The sequence below is a fragment of the Pogona vitticeps genome, chromosome 2 (genome assembly GCF_051106095.1).
Source record: "Pogona vitticeps strain Pit_001003342236 chromosome 2, PviZW2.1, whole genome shotgun sequence".
In the NCBI taxonomy this organism is placed as follows: Eukaryota; Metazoa; Chordata; class Lepidosauria; order Squamata; family Agamidae; genus Pogona; species Pogona vitticeps.
Window position 1 is genome coordinate 162132532 of NC_135784.1, and position 15950 is coordinate 162148481.

General features: G+C 42.7%; 1 long non-coding RNA gene across 1 annotated transcript in view; it reads right to left on the reverse strand.

Moving 5' to 3' along the window:
• LOC140704653 (uncharacterized) overlaps positions 1 to 13284 on the reverse strand; it is a 39959-nt gene extending 26675 nt beyond the window's left edge. The window contains exon 1 of the long non-coding RNA XR_013541228.1: positions 2265 to 13284. This is a non-coding gene — a long non-coding RNA (uncharacterized LOC140704653). The remainder of the gene's footprint in view (positions 1 to 2264) is intronic.
• Positions 13285 to 15950: the final 2666 nt, after the last annotated feature.

The following is a 15950-nucleotide window of genomic DNA, read 5'->3' on the forward strand; positions in this document are numbered from 1 at the left end:
GTCGTAAGATCGAATCCACGCGATGGAGTGAGCGCCCGTCGCTTGTCCCAGCTCCCGCCAGCCTAGTGGTTCGAAAGCATGCAAATGCGAGTAGATAAATAGGGACCACCTCGGTGGGAAGGTAACAGCGTTCCGTGTCTAAGTCGCACTGGCCATGTGACCACGGAAGATTGTCTTCAGACAAAACACTGGCTCTATGGCTTGGAAATGGGGATGAGCACCGCCCCCTAGAGTCGAACACGACTAGACAAAAATTGTCAAGGGGAACCTTTATCTTTACCTTTTACCTTACCCTATTCCTAGTAGTTTAAAAATATTTAAATAGGAAAAAAATAGGGGCACCCCAAACAAAAAATCATAACTTTGAAACTAGACCTTGCATCAATGCTGAACTTGGCACAGATATGACAGATGGTCTGCTTTTGCTCTGTGCTAAATTTAGGGAAGTTTGGACAAATGGCTTTTGAGTTATTTTTAAATATGTAACACTATTTTACTCCCAGACAGACAGCAGTAATCTTCTGCAGTCTGTAGATTTAAAACAGATCAAATATATTCAAAAGTCCAAACTTGCTTATCTTGACAGAGAATGATGAGTTTCAGCTACTTCATTTATTTGTAAGGAATCCAGGCATTGGAGGGGGATGATCTGAATTTTTAAAAAGCAATTTTGAGGGGGAAAGTCTGTGTTTCCGGCTTCCTGAGGTGAATGAGTGTTCTAAACATAAAAAACACTCTCAAGTCTGCAACAGTGTTGCGCGTTTGACAGCCCAGGGGAGGTCTGAAATTTTGAATCTGACACTCGGAACCAAATTGAATAACTCTAAGGAGAAAACTTCTGAACACATTCCTGCCCAAACAGACATTTAAAAGAGTTTCTCTTTCTGGTGTACAAATATTTACATATATATTTATTTATATTTTGGTACACCAGAAAGAGAAACTCTTTTAAATGTCTGTTTATCAGTTTAAATGAGTGAGTTTTGAAATATTTATCCTCTTTTAAAAATATATTAATATATTAAATATATTTTTCTATTATATTATATATCTTTTAAATATCTATATAAAATGAGTGGATAAATATTTCAAAGCTCACTCATTTAAACTGTGAAATTACTGGTTTTTACTTTGTGGCTGGAGATGGTCTACCTCGATGTTAGCAGAGCTTGGGGGCCTATTCCACCAACGTTGTCACTAGACAATTGCTTAGTTATTAAGGAAAAAACTATAAAGATACTTTGTGCCATTAAATCACTTCTGATGTGTGCTGACTATGAGAGTTACTGACTTTCAAAATGTCCTGTCATTAACAGCTCTACTCAGATCTTGTAAACTAACATCTCGTATTAGGTTGTTCTCTCTTTCTTCCTTTCTTTTTCAATCAGTTCAGGCTTGACTGGATTGAGCATCCACTTTTCTACTTTTCTGGCTGTCTTTTGTATTTATAAAGCGTTACTCCAACACCACATTTCAAATGAGTTGATTTTTGTCCCTGTCTTGTTCACTGCCTTTCTTTCACATAATATGGATGATTTTGACCCTGGTTTCCAGTGACATTCTTTGCAAAATCCAGTCTCTCCTTTTTATTATTTCAAAAGGCAAAGGGACATCTTTTGGAAAACATGCACACAGCATGTCTGTAAAGCTTTTCGTCCTATATAGCTTTTCTTTTGCAGCTTGCCTAATTGAAATAAAGAGTTTGGAAACTGGAACATAGCTTTCAAGCATTCTACAGAGCGAGCAATGTTAGTTTATCTGAGAGGTTAAAGGGTGTGTATGTCTCTGTACTTGGTGTACCTACTCACATCTTTGCTTCACCATTTTGTTAGGTCCAAAACAACCCTTCAAAATATTGTGGAACAGAGGAACTACAGCCACATCTAAGCTGTTCTTGCTTCAGTGCTCTCCCAATAACCATAGCACAGATCATGTGCTCCTGGAATCCCACAGCACTGGATAATTCTATATTTGGGAAATTTCTATTGGGATTTGTGGATATTTTAAAGCTCCCATTTTAAAAAACCAGGAAATAAATTCTTTTTTTTTAAGTGTCTGGTTTATTAATGTGGGATATTGCATTTCTGTGCCCATGATTCAAAAATCCAGGAAATGACCCAATATTGATGCAAAACATCATGCCTATGTTGCCAGCATAGAAAAAGGATGCCAAATAGAGACGGGCAGTTTGTCCTGGTTCATGGTCCATCAAGGCTGATGAACCATGAACCATGAATTTCCTGCCTGTGAACCAATAATGTTACCATGTTTGGAAGATTGGTCGAGTTATGTCCAGGAGGAAGGAGTGTCCTGCAGCCAGCTGATTTTCTGCTTCAAAGTTCAGCAGCCTCCTTTTCCTTCTGTATATAAATTACAACAGAAAAAACAAACAAACAAACCAAGGGGCGAGAAGTTGAGATAAAGTCTGTGCTTTCTCTATGACCACTTGAATTGAGCAGTAGTTCTTCACTTTATCCCCAACAGGCCAGTTTCTGACAGCCAGCTTTCACTGCAAAAGTATGTTTTACTGCACCTGTGAATTAGGTTACAGGCATAATCCTTTGTAAGAATGATGTGATGGAGCCCAGCAGAGACCTCTATTTGTTTTGCAATTTGAGCATCTCCCCATCTTTCTGGCCTGCCATCAGACTGTTTTTTCACCACCAACACTCACCAGTCATGTAGGCCCTCTCCATCCCCCCCCACATCTTTTCTGGCCCACTGAAATTCTGCTTCTTCTTCCCCCACTGTCCAATCATTACCTGTCCAATCATCCCCTCATCAAACCCTGTCTATCCCACCAGCCTGGTTCTTCACCCACTAACTCTCCAGTCATGTCCTAATCAACTCAAACCCAGTCTATCCCCTTCACATCTCTGGCCCACCACAAGCCTGGTTCTTCACACTTCTCTACAAGTGTTCCCTCCTCAACGCAAGGTTTGTCTATCACCCAATCTTTTCTGGCCACCAGAGGTGTGGTTCTTCTCCTCTACTACCACTTATCTCTCTGCTCATTCCCACAACGACAGAAGCCCTGTTTGTCTCTCCAAAATTTTCTGGAACATCAAAAACCTGGTTATTCACTTCACCCCCAACTCTCCAATCATTCCCACCTTGACGCAAGCCCTTTCTGTTCCCCTCAAATTTTCTAGCTGACCACAAGCCTGATTCTTCATCCTCCAAATCTCCAGTCATTCCCTCCTTGTTGCAAAACCTGTCAATCTGCCCCATATATTATGGGTCCACACAAGTCTAGTTGTTCACCCCACTATCTCCAGTCATTTCCTTCTCAACACAATCCCTGTCTATCCCCTCTTGTTTTCTGGCCCACCACAATCCTGGTTCTTCTCTCTCCGACTCCCCAGTTATTTCCTCCTTGATGCAAGCCTATCTATTTCCCAGTTTTCTGGCGCACCGCAAGCCTTGTTGTTCATCCCACATTCTCCAATCATTCCCTCCTTGACAAAATTCCTGTCTAAGCCCACTCCCCAATTTTTCTCAGCTACCTGAAGCCTGCTTCTTCATCACTCCCCACTCTCCAGTCATTCCCTACTGAACACAAACCCTATCATCCCACATTTTCCGACAATGTGGTTCTTTGGCCACATTGTTGCCGGTCATTCCCTCCACAAAACAAGCCAGGTATACCCCCCCTCATTTCTTCTTGCCTAACACAAGATTGTTTCTGCACACTCAGCCCTCATGAGTAAATCCCAGCTTGTGGACAAACAAAAGCCTGCATCTTCAACACTCCATTCTCCACGCATTCCCTCCACAACTCAAGCTCTTCCCCATCCCCCACTCATTCTTCAGTTATACCTTTCCAAAACACAAGCCCTGTCTGGGATTCCTACATTTCTGGCCAAGCAGAACCCTTTCCCCCCAGTTCACATATTTCAGTAAAAATGGAGCTAGTTTGATTATTTAGATATTACCCCACTCTTACTAGGTAACATTTTATACTTTACAGTGGGTACACAGACAGAAAGTGACCATCATCCCCTTATATTCTACATGCACACCCCTAAAGCTTCATTAAATAATGGGAAGGATAGTTATTTCCCAATAGATCAAGTGTTGGTGACAGCAGATACTAGACTGAAGTGGTCTCCCATACTCCAGCAAGAAATACAACAAATTTTGTATAGTGCTCCTATGCTCAAACTGAAAGGGGAAATTGAGGCAGCTCAAAACAACAACACTGCCCTTGGAGGATATGGTAAACTAATACATACTTTGAGACCCTTCTTGATCAAGAGGGTAAGACTATCACCCAGAAACAGACCAACTAATATCAGTTGGTTTGATAGAGAGTACAAAACTATGAAGCACCAATTAAGAAGAGTTCTAAAATTGTACAAACAAAATCAGTCTAAAAGTTTACCCAGATATTTTTTGACCTCCGCAATAAATATAAACAGCTTCTCAAAAAGAAAAAACAAGCCTCAATAAAAGAATCTTATCGGGAACTTGCCCTGGCTTTGTCCCAGAAAAATACAGCAAAATTTTGGCGACTGCTCGCATCAGCAGAGGTGAGGTTTTGCCATGATCTGGATTCTTATGTACCCACTGAATGTTGGGAAGAGTATTACTTGAAATTATTCAGTGATCCACCCTCTACTAGCGAAATATCTATACCTCTAATATCATCGCCCAGTGATCTAACAGTGTAGCCTCCAGTTACAATTAAAGAAATAAAATCATTGATTTCAACAATCAAGAACAATAAAGCTCCCAGGGAAAATTTCACCCTCCTGGATATACTTAAATCTTTTCAGGACTGGTGGGCCCCGACCCTAGATACCTTACTTATATAGATATGGTGGGTGGCACCCCTAGAGAATGGTCATCTTCACTTGTTGTGCCCATCTATAAGGCGAGCGAAAGGACCTAGCCAATTACAGACCTATAAGTTTGCTTGATGTAATAGGCAAACTTTACGCAAGATATCTCATTTTAAAATTGGAAGATTGGGTGATGGAATATAAACTTTTAGCTCCTGAACAGGTTGATTTTAGGGAGGGGCATTCAACATTGGGCCATATTTTACTGTTAACCATCTAATTAACAAATATGTTATTGTATCTTCAGGACAATTAAATGTAGCATTTATTGACCTCGAAGCTACTTTCAATTCCATCCCTAGAGGTCATTTGTGGGAAAAACTTATAAATCTTAAAACAGATCCTAGATTGCTACAAAGAATCAGAGACCTCCATACTGATATTTCCCCAAGGGTCAGAGACAGCATTTCTAGTCAACTATCTAACATAGTTAAAACATAGAAAGATGTCCGTCAGGGCTGTATCCTAGCTCCATTGCTTTTCAATTTGTACATCAATGATATGGTAGCCAGGTTAACTGCAATTTTTCCCTGTAAGAGTAGGGGGAAAGTATGTTTCAATATTACTCTATACAGATGATACCTGGCTACTATCCCACACACAAATAGGTCTCAGAAGATTTTTAAAATAATTTAGTAATTATTGCAAGGAGAACTGTCTGAATGTTAATTATGAGAAAACCAACATTATGGTTCTCAATAGAAGACCTCAGCCACATAAATGGACAATGGATGGGAGAATATTGGAACAGGTAACCTACTTTAAATATTTAGGTGTGATGTTTTATCAGTAAGGTTCCGGGGCATTTCAGATTGATTTTACAAAGCAGAAATTCAAAAAAAGCCATGTTTGGCATACTTTAGATTCTGTAGAACTAAAGGAGGACATTTGATCCCCCCCACTCGTGAAATTTATAAAACCAAGTTACTCCCCCAGATTCTGTACAGTGCTGAAATATCGGGAATTGGAAACTTACTAGAATTAACCGAAAACAGATTTGCCCGACTATTGTTGCCAGTATCTCCCTCAACTCCCTCAACGCTAGTTAGACTAGAATTGTCAATAATGTCAATAATGACACTAGTCAACAAATCAATAATTAACTACTGGCTGAAAATTTTGTTTACCACTCAGTCAGAATATTTAACATAATCATACGGGGAAATGAATTCTGGAACGTGGAAATCCTCCATACTGCAACTAGTAGCCAAACTTGGATTTTCAGAAGAGTATGTAAGGCACCTTGGTCTGTCTTCAGCAAAAAGCTCATTAAAGCAGAGATTATTTGATGTCTGTTACCAAACAGATATAGGTTTGCTAGGCACTCTAAAAATGGCCCCGTTCTATAAGATTTCATCTCCACCTTTAAATATTCCTTCTTTTGCCGATTCAGTGAGCTTCGACTTTAGAAAAGCCTTAACTCAGGCACGTCTTGATATGTTGCCGCTTGCTAGCTTAAAAGGGCAACACACACAAATTCCATACTATGAGAGACTTAGTTCTTGCAATCAAAATAAGTTGAGGACTTAGTACATGATGTGTTTTACTCTCCCCTATTCGTGACCCACTGTGAAAGGCTCCTGAAGCTTATTTTGGAAAAATATCCTGGAAGACCTGTCCAGGAAAAGCTCAGGATTCTACTTTCAGACAGTGATAAAATTATTTTGAATAGCAAGATTTATATCTATACTTATGAAAATGAAACTTGTAACCACCGCTACTACTAATCAAGTGGTTATTTAGGTTCATGTACCCTTGGGGTTCCACCTTCCACAATAGATGCTTGTTAATGTCACCAAATACTGTCTATCATCTGCCTTCACTTAGTTTTCCTTAGGGTTTTAAAAAAAAAGACGTTAGAGGTTTTTACCTGTGATAGAAATCTAACTTGATTTGAGCTTCCCCCCTCATACTACAGTGTATTGAATTGTACTGTATTGTATTTATTTGATGTACTTTGCAACAGCTTGTGTGCCAAGCAATAAACTTATATGTGTGTGTGTTCTTCAAACCCCTCCATGCTGCAGGCATTGCCTCCATGACATAAAAAGGTAAAGGTAAAGGTTCCCCTTGACAATTTTTGTCCAGTCGTTTTCGACTTTAGGGGGCGGTGCTCATCCCTGTTTCCAAGCCATAGAGCCAGCGTTTGTCCGAGGACAATCTTCCGTGGTCACATGGCCAGTGCAACTTAGACACGGAACGCTGTTACCTTCCTAACGAGGTGGTCCCTATTGATCTACTTGCATTTGCATGCTTTCGAACCACTAGGTTGGCGGGAGCTTGGACATGACGGGCACTCACTCCGTCACGTGGATTCGATCTTATGACTGCTTGGTCTTCTGACCCTACAGCACAGGCTTCTGTGGTTTAGCCCGCAGCGCCACCACGTTCCTCCACGACATAAGCCCTCTCTATTCCCCTCTACCTTTATGGGTCCAGCACAAGCCTCCTGGACCCAGCCCTCCCTATCCCCTTTTATATTTATGTGTCCAGGACAAGCCTTTTTCTTCAAACCCCTCCAATCTGCAGGTATTCCCTCTTCGACGTAAGCCCTCTCTATTCCCTTTAAACTTTATGGGTCCATCATGAGCCTTGTTATTCAAATTCATTCTCAACGTAAGACCTCTATATAACCATCTATCATTCTCATCCTCAATGTAACACCTCTATATAACCATCTATCATTATGGGTCCAGCAGAAGCCATGTTCTTCAAAACCCTCCAATCGGCTGCCATTCCCTCCTCGACACAAGCCCTCTCTGTCCCCCTCTATCTTCATGGGTCCAGCACAAGACTTGTTAGTCACACCGATTCACCCAGCAGGCATTCCCTCCTTGATCTAAGACCTCTCTATCACCCTCTAACATTTTTGGCCCAGTAGAAGGCTTGTTCTTCAAACCACTTCAATCTGCAAGCAATCACTCCTCGACGTAAGGCCTCTCTATTCCCCTTTATCTTTATGGGTCAAGTACAAGCCTTGTCCTTTAAACACCGTAACCCTGCAGGCATTCCCTCCTCGACGTAAGCCCTCTCTGTCACTCTCTATATGGGTCCAGCAGGACTTCTTCATCAAAACCATCCAATCCGCAGGCATTCCCTCCTCGACGGAAGCCCTTTTTATCTCCCTCTATCTATATGTGTCCAGCACAAGACTTGTTCTTCCTGCTGATTCACCCTGCAGGCATTCACTTCTCAACATAAGACCTCTCTATCCCCCTCTAACATTTTTGGCCCAGCGGAAGACTTGTTCTTCAAAACCCTCCAATTTTCAGGCATTCCCTCCTTGAAGTAAACCCTCTCTATCCATTTCCAACTTTTTGGAGCAGCACAAGTCTTGTTCTTCACACCCCTCCACCCTGTAGGTTTTCACACCTTGATGCAAGCCCTGTCTATCCCCCTCCACCTTATTTGGCCAAGCACAAGATTTGTTCTTCACACACCTCCACTGTACAAGTTTTCCCACGTTGACACAAGCCCTATCTATCACACTCCATTTCTGGAGTTCAGCACAAGACTTGTTCTTCAAAACCATCCACCCAATAGTTTTTCCCTCTTCGGCACAAGACCCATTCATCCCCTTCCATTTTTAGGTCAACCACAAGTCTTGTTCTTCACACTTCACCACCCTGTCGGCGCACGCCTTGTCTATCCCGCTCCATCTTTATAGGTCCAGAACAAGTCTTGTTCTTCACACACATATCACCCTTTACGTTTTAAGTTCTCAACAGAAGCCTTGTCCCCTCCATCTTTTCTGGGTCCAACAGAAGCCTTGTTACTCACACTCCTCAACCCTGTAGCATTTCCCTCTTCAACAAAAGCTGTGTATAACCCCCTCTAACTTTTTTGGCCAAGCACAAGCCTTTTTCTTCACTGCCCTCCAAATGGAGGCATTCCCTCCTCGATACAAGCCTTTCTATCCCCCTCCAATTTTTGAGATTTGGCACAAGCCTTGTTCTTTACATACTTTTCCCTCCGCAATGCAAGCCGTGTCTATTGCCCTCCATATTTTGGGGTTCAGCACAAGCGTTGTTCTTCACATCCCTCCATCCTGTAGTTTTTCCCTACCCGACACAAGCTCTGCCTATCCCCCTCCCTCTTTTGGAAATCCAGCACAAGTCTTGTTCTTAACTCCCCTCCACCCCGTAGGTTTCCTCACCTTAAAGGAAGCCCTGTCTACCCCCTCCATCTTTTTGGGTACCCCTCCAGTCTATAGGTTTCCCCTTCTACACGCAAGCCCTAATTATCCCCCTATATCATTTTGGGACCAGCAAAAGCCTGTTCATCACTCCACTTCAATTGCAGGCATCCCCCCTCAACGATCACCGTCCATTTGTGGAGGTCCAGCACAAGTCTTGTTCTTCACAGCCCTCCACCCTCTAGATTTCCCCTACTCGATGCAAGACCTATCTATCTTCCTCTTTTTTTCTTGGCCAAGCACAAGCCTGGTTCTTCACACGCCTTAACTCTGTAGGTTTTCCATCCTCAACACAAGCCCTGTCTATCCCCCTTCTTTTTTTGGAGCCCAGAGAAAGTCTTGTTCCTCACATCTCTCAACACTCTAGGTTTTCCCTCCTCGATTCAAGCCCTCCCTATCCCCCTCCATCATTTGGGTCCAGTGCAAGTCTTGTTCTTCACACCTCTCACCTCCCCCCCCCGTAGGTTTTCCCTCCTCGACGCAAGCCCTATCTATCTCCCTCCTTTTTTGGGGTCCAGCACAACTCTTGTTCTTCACACCCCTCCACTCTGTAGGTTTTCCCTCCTTGACACAAGTCCTGTCTATCCCCCTCCTTTTTTTGGAGCCCAGCAAAAGTCTTGTTCTTCACATCTCTCAACACTCTAGGTTTTCCCTCCTCGACACAAGCCCTTCCTAACCCCCACCATCTTTTGGGCCCAGCACAAGTCTTGTTCTTCACACCCTTAACCTCCCCCGTAGGTTTTCCCTCCTCAATGCAAGCCCTGTCTATTCCCCTCTATTTTGGGGGGGCAATGACAAGTCTTGTTCTTTTCACTCCTACACTCTGCAGGCATTCCCTCCTCGATGCAGGCACTGTCTATCCCTGTCCATCTTTTTCAGTCCAGCAGATGTCTTGTTCTTCACACTCCTACACACTGCAGGCATTCCCTCCTCAATGCAAGCCCTGTCTATCCCCCTGTTTTTTTTGGGGGGGGGGTCTAGTTCAAGTCTTCTTCCCACCCCTCCACCCTGTAGGTTTTCCCTCCTCGACGCAAGACCTGTCTATCCCCTTCCTTCTTTTTTGGCCAGGCACATGTCTTGTTCTTCACACTCCTACATTCTGCAGGCATTCCCTCCTCGATGCAGGCACGGTCTATCACTCTACACATTTTGGCCTCAAGCACTAGTCTTCTTCTTCCCACCTCTCCATCCTGTAGGTTCTCCCTCCTCGACGCAAGCCCTGTCTATCCCCATCCATCTTTTTTGGCCAAGCACAATTCTTGTTCTTCAGAAAGCCTGCACCCCGCAGGCATTCCGTCTCCAATGCAAGCCCTGTCTATCCCCCTCCATCTTTTTTGGCCAAGCACAAGACTTGCTCTTCCCACACCTACACTCTGCAGGCATTCCCTCTTCGACGCAGGCACTGTCTATTCTCCTTCATTTTTTTATGTCCAGCACAAGTCTTTTTCTTCTCACTCCTACACTCTGCAGGCATTCTCGATGCAAGCCCTGTCTATTCTCCTCCATTTTTTTCCCAGCACAAGTCTTGTTCTTCTCACCCCGCCACTCTGTAGGTTTTCCCTCCTCAAGGTAAGCCGTCTATGCCCCTCTATTTTCGCCAAGCAAAAGTCCTGTTCTTCACACTCCTACACTCTGCAGACATTCCCTCCTCAATGCAAGCCCTGTGTATCCCGCTCAATTTTATTGGGTCTAGCACAAGTCTTATTCTTCACACTCCTCCACACTGTAGGTTTTCCTTCTTTGACTCAAGTCCTGTCTATCACCTCCTCTTTTTTCACCCATCAGAAAGTTGGTTTTACTGCCCTGCACTTCTTTCCAGTCTTTCCCTACTCCAAGCAAGCCCAGGCTCTCATCCAGTCTTTTCTGTCCCACAACAACCCTGGTTCTTAGTACCCTTCATCTTTCCAGGCATTCTCTCCTGTCTGTCGCTGGGCAATGACAATCTAGGTTCTTCAACAACCCATTCCATAGTCATTCCCTCCCAGTTTCTAGTCCAGTCATTCTGTTCTCAACACAAACTCTGTTCAATCTCATCCCCTCCAAATCTCCAGTTGTTCATGCCTCGATGCAAATCCTACCCCCCCAAATTATTTTTGGCCCATCAAGTTTGGTTCTAGTGCCCTACCCTTCTTTCCAGTCTTTCCCACCTCAACGCGAGCCCTGTCTCTCACCCAATCTTTTATGTCGCACCATAACCCTAGTTCTTACCACCCTTCAACTTTCCATGTTTTCTATCCTCAGAGCAATCTCCGTCTGTTGTAGCTACTTTTCTGGGCAACCACAAGCTTGGTTCTTCAATAACCCATTCGACAGTCATTCCTTCCTTGGTGCAAGAGCTGTCTATCCCCCATCTTTTCTGAGCCACCAGCAGTCTGGTTTTTTGCACCCATAAACTCTCCAATCATTCCCTTTTCAACACAAGCCCCATCTGTACCCCATTTTTGCTGACCCAGCACAAACCTGGTTCTTTGCACTGCTCAACTCTACAGGTATTCCCTCCTCAATGCAAATTGGGTCTATCACTCCACCTTTTTGGGCCCAGCACAACCCTGGTTCTTTGCATGCCTCAAATCTTCACTAATTCCATCCTTAATGCAAATCCTGTACATTGGCTCAAAAAGTTTCTGTAACACTTGGACCATGGTCCTTCTCTGCCTCATCAACCCGAGTCTTCAGTTAATCCCTTCTTGGCAATACACCTGTCTATCTACCCTTATTTTCTGGAACACCAGCAGCTTGCTTCTCCTGCCTCACCGTGCTGTCCAGTCATTTCCTTCCAAACACAAACTATCTATCCCCTCTACCTTTTCTGACATCAGAAGTCTCATTCTTTGCACCTCTCCACTCTCCAATCATTCTATTTTCAATGCCAATTCTGTCTATACACTTAACGTTTCTGGCCTAGTACAACTCTGGTTCTCTGCACCACTAAACTCTCCAGGCCTTCCCTCATTGCCGCAACCTTTCTCTATTCCCACATCTTCTCCCCCTTCCTGCTGTTGTCATTCCCTCCTTGACAAACACTGTCTATCCCCTCTCATGTCATATTCTCCCCCATGCACCCCTTGGTCCCTTCCTGCTGCTGTGTATTCTTGTCTCCATTGTTTTTCTTTTGCAAGTGCACACATCCTGTGTCACACTACCATTCAGGGCCGGACTGGGACCAAAAATCGGCCCTGGCATTTAGAGCACACAGGCCCACCTGTTGTGGGCTCCGTTCACGATATTGTGGCGTGCTGAAAGGGCGTTGCTGGTATAGTGGTATTGGTACATGCTTACGAGTTCTCCCTATCCCAATCATTGCCCTGGTTGTATAAATAACAAGGAGCATCAGGAAATCTAAACCTATAAAATCATCACGTTTAACAAAAAGTGTAATTAAAATTTAATGTTTAAATTTGTCAATGCCAAACAATGCTAAACAAAAAATACCAACAGTACAATGTGAGATCTTATAGCTATTTTAATGTATTGAAACATTAGATCATTAAACATAACTGCAACAAAACGTTCAATGTGAACAAGCCATAAGTAGCAGATCCTCCTACATCAACACTTCCACCAGGAACAAAAGGCTCGGCTCAAGAACTTTCCACCTCGTTTATGATTTGAACATTTTAAATTTGAACCCTACTAATACTGGAAAGACTTAGGAATGATACGTTATCAAGGAATAAGAAGACTTTGCAGGGCTTCACTACTCTCTGCAACTCTGTTGATGATGGCATCCACATCAAGACTCATGAGGATTTCTTTTTCTGTAGCCATTAACATGAATGAATCCAAATGGTCCTGGGATACAGTATTCCTCAGTCGATTCTTGATGAACCTCAAGGTGGAGAAGCTTCTCTCACAAGCAACTTGAGTAAATGATAGAGTCAGTAGGAATTTGTAGGCTAGACCTATCACATTATAGGCATCTGTTAATAAATTGTAGCGCCGTAGAATTTGATAGCAACAAATGGCACAGTTCTTACATGTTGCACATGGCTTATTTAACAGCTCCATTTCATCAAATTGTTGACTTAGATCTTCCATGGGCGTTTCTCTTGATACCCTTACAGTGTATTCTTCTAGCGCTGATGTCTTCAATTTGTCCCAATGCAAAGCTAGACTAGTTAATTCACACCGCAAATTTTCAGCTGTGGCATTCTCATTAAATTTGATCAAGACTTTACTTAAATCTTCCATTGCAGATATATGAAGCCCTTGTTCTCTTATGTTTGAAAAGTTCCTAGGGTCTAGGCATGCGTAGTCGGCATACAGTGTTTCACTAGCAAGAAAACGTCGAGTTATGCTCTCCGTGATTACATCAAGGATCACATTGTGTACTTGTTTTGTTTTTTTCTTTCCCGGAACATATTAATCGGTTTTCAATGTATTCCTATGGGAAATGGTGCCTTGACCTACAAACTTTTCGACTTGCGAACACCGATCCAATATGGATTAAGTTTGTAAGCCGAGGTACCACTGTATCATTTTCTTGAAGAAGTGAATGACATGTTTGAATAAAAAAAGTTTCCAGACCACATGGATACTCTCCAGGAACCCTGGAAAATATGGTTGTGGGGCCAATTCAGTATTATAATATAAATCTACATTATAAAGCTACTCCTAGCAGAAAAAGAGGCATCCTAAGAACCACCTAGTATCAGCACTACTTCTTATTCCTATATAAGTTTGAAGAGCAAATGAACTCTCTACCTCAATTCCCTTTTCTGCTTTCTGATTCAGAAAGGTTTGACACATGTTAGCATGACACTTCCTTGACTTTTTAAGAATGTGTAAATAGAAAGTCATATATAAGTATACAAGCTAGGTGACACATGTAGCCCAAAATAATCATCATCTGCCACACATCTATCTTCTTTTATACAGAGAATGCTGACATTTGATCACAACTACAGAATGCCCTCTTGATGAAAAACTTAGCTACTTTATCAATTCATGAATACTTTTTATTTCCTCGGTCTTTTAAACAGCACAAACTTCAAAGTTTGGAACTGATGCATTTTGTCTTCTTATCCTGTCCTATGTTGGTGTTTAATTAATTTTTTTACATAATATTTGTATATTTCAATTCTGCAAGCCATCTGAGAGGAACTGTTGAGAGGGCCACTAAAGCATGGAGTATAAATTTTTAAAATGCAATCCATAAAATAAATATTATTGATTTCCTGAATCTATTCCTCACATACTTCTTGTGTAACAGTATCAACACGCCATGTTTCTATGAGTTGATCCGGCTTCTTTCACTTAATACATTAAACACTGGACATGAGAACTGACAATGGAACACTGTGTTTAAAGGGGACGAGTCTACAGCATTTCACCCGTGAGAATTGTCTGAATACCACTTCCACCTAAGAACTCTATAAAAGAATGGCACAGTGTACTCTGATGACAAAGTCATCAATAGCAGGGCTTGAAGAAATCCATAAAACAAAACCACATTTGAGAAAATGATGCACTACATATGGTATATACTGTATTATATGATGGGTGCTGAAGAATTAAATAATATGTTATGCCATGACTGAAGGTAAACTCTTGGGGAGCCAGGGACTAACTATTTGTTTCTTTTTTTTCTGTTAAAACAGTAAAAATTATCATAAAATCAAATTCTTGCATAGTCAAAATTCGACAAGATGTAGTCACCAAGACTGCAAAAATTTGTCTTCCTCTTTCATTGTCCCAAGAACATTTTCACTTTCTTACCCTCTACCAACAGGACACATAAATTGTATTTACATAATGAGAGAGAGGCCTCTCTCTTTGATTTCATCAAAACCTTTTCCTAGTTCCTTTGGCCAAAATAAATCCGTAAATTAAAAGATTTTACACACACACCCTGAGAAAAGACTTCAATTCCACAGGAAAGCTTCAACAATTCTTCCAACTGATCATTTGTCCGATTCCACACTTCCAATAATCGCAAAGCAATCAGTGACAACAATTACAGTACAAGAGGTTCTTGGAATGGAATGAAGAATGACGCTCCCAACCAAACTCCGTTTATTGCGATGGTGGTATTTTAAAAAGTCTTGCTATTATGTCTAGATAGTACTGTATACTTCTTTTTAATATTGTTAAAACAGTGGCACACTGAATAGAATCAGCCAAAGCATTCTGTCACTATCATGGATGATGGGACTAAGCATCCTCCCTCACTCCATTAGCATTTCTGGACAGGAAGAAAGGATTTTCCTTGAGGCTGGGAGGGAGGTGGCAAGGAAGGAAAACGCATTAAGGGAAGCGAAGGAGAATTCACATGCACACACAAAAAGGAAAGCTGCAAAAGCTTTCCTTTCTTGATAGCGAGTCCTACAGTTACTTTCGAGTAAAGATGCAAAAGGGGAAGGCTGCAGACAGATCTATTGGCCACCAATTTTTAATCTTCCCTTTGCATGGATCCCAACAGCTTCGGGAGTCTTTTTTTTAAAAAAGCCGGATAGAGGCGACTAATAGGCTTTAAAAATAAGATTATAGAGATGGGAGGGGGGCTGGCAGGAATGGGGAGAGGGAAGGGAAAGAAAACGAGTGAGAGGAGGGGGTGGGCTACCTTCTGAGGTATGGAAGGTGGTGGTGGGGAGCAGAAGGGAGCTCTCCTCTCCCCCCCCCAAAAAAAAACACACCCCAAGGCGACGCCCTAAAAGTAGCGACGAAGCGGGGAGGGCGACCCACATCTCGGGGTTGTGTAAGAAATGGGAAATCCGAGAGGGATGGGCACTTACACGGGCACTCACACACACACACTCACACACGCACACACCCGATCTGTACAAAGCACGTGTTACCCACCCGTCAGGGTGGGGTCCGCGGGAGAGAAAGGAGGGCAGCGGCTGAGGGAGGGAAGAAGGGAGGGATGGGATGGCGGGCGGGCGTGGGAAAAAAGGAAGCGGCGGCGCCCC